We start from the raw sequence: 1,414 nt of genomic DNA on the forward strand, positions 1-1,414 counted from the left end.
GATATGCTATTCCATACATAACCCTATACTGTATGCTTTATGAATCAATAAAAAATTTACAATTTTTAATTATAAACCTGTGTTTTCTATCAAAATTACTTCTTGTGTGATTTTTGGGACACCCTTTACAGCAGAAGTGTGAGACATTGTTAGACTTCTCAACAGCTGAGTCATGAGCCACTAACGACTTTCCTTATACTCAGGGGGAGGGAGCTAGGTGGATGTGGACAAAGGGGTGGGGTGGGAGGGATGGGCACATCTCTAATAATGTCCACAATAAAAATAAATTAAAATAAAAAGTATCATTACTCATGTGTGCCAGCGACCCTGACAAGGACAGCAGAGATACATCCTCTTCCCTCATAGTCTCCCGGCTCTAGTGCTTTCCACTTGGGCTGTGACTCCAGGGGTGTTCTTTCCTTAGGGCAGCGGTTCTCAACCTGTGGTGGTCGAACGACCCTTTCACAGGGGTCGCCTAAGACCATCCTGCATATCAGATATTTACATTACGATTCATAACAGTAGCAACATTACAGTTATGAAGTAGCAACGAAAATAATCTTATGGTTGGGTCACAACATGAGGAACTGTATTTAAAGGGCCAGAAGGTTAAGAACCACTGCCTTAGGGTGTCTCAGTAGGACACCCTAAGCTCAACGACACACAATTCTGGCTCCAGATCTCACCAACATTGGCCAGTGCTGGCATCCTGAACTGAATTTATAAGTTCTCTCTCTGCCTGCACTCTAATACTGGTGTTTTCATCTGGAATACTAAGGTTGGCTCTTTTACTAGTATACCCAGTCCATACAGAAGTCTTTCTCTGTCTATCTTCTCTCCTTTCATTCATACCCTTACATTGCATTGGGATTCATGTTGGTCTCTCTTACTACAATATGAGCTTACTGAAAGTCACAAATAACATCTGATTCATCATAGATTCCTCTCATTTTCAGCTCTACCAACATATAAATACTCGGCTTAATACTTTACATATACTAGTATATGAGTATACTAGAGGCCCAGTGCACGACACTCGTGCACTAGGTGTTGGGGAAGGGTCCCTCAGCCTGGCCTGCACCCTCTCGCAGTACAGGACCCCTCAGGAGATGTCTGCCTGCTGGGGAGCAAGCCTAAGCAGGCTGTCAGACATCCCCAAGGGGTCCTTAGTGCAGCTGTGGAGGTGGGAGAGGCTCCTGCCACTGCCACTGCAATCGCCAGCTGTGAGCCCGGCTTCTGGCTTAGTGGTGTTCCCCTTGTGGGAGCCCATTGACCACCAGGGGCAGCTTCTATGTTGAGCATCTGCCCCCTGGTGGTCAGTGTGTGTCATAGTGACCAGTCATTTCCAGTCTTTCTGCTGTTAGGGTTAGTTTGCATATTACCCTTTTACTATATAGGATAGAGGCCTGGTGCA

The 1,414-nt window shown here is 45.5% G+C and overlaps 1 protein-coding gene across 3 annotated transcripts in view; it reads right to left on the reverse strand.

Moving 5' to 3' along the window:
• The window catches only part of PHACTR1 (phosphatase and actin regulator 1), a 545,765-nt gene that overhangs the window by 379,360 nt on the left and 164,991 nt on the right, over positions 1-1,414 (reverse strand). The gene's annotated exons all lie outside the window — the stretch shown is intronic.

Source organism: Myotis brandtii, unplaced genomic scaffold, assembly GCF_000412655.1.
Source record: "Myotis brandtii unplaced genomic scaffold, ASM41265v1 scaffold56, whole genome shotgun sequence".
NCBI lineage: Eukaryota > Metazoa > Chordata > Mammalia > Chiroptera > Vespertilionidae > Myotis > Myotis brandtii.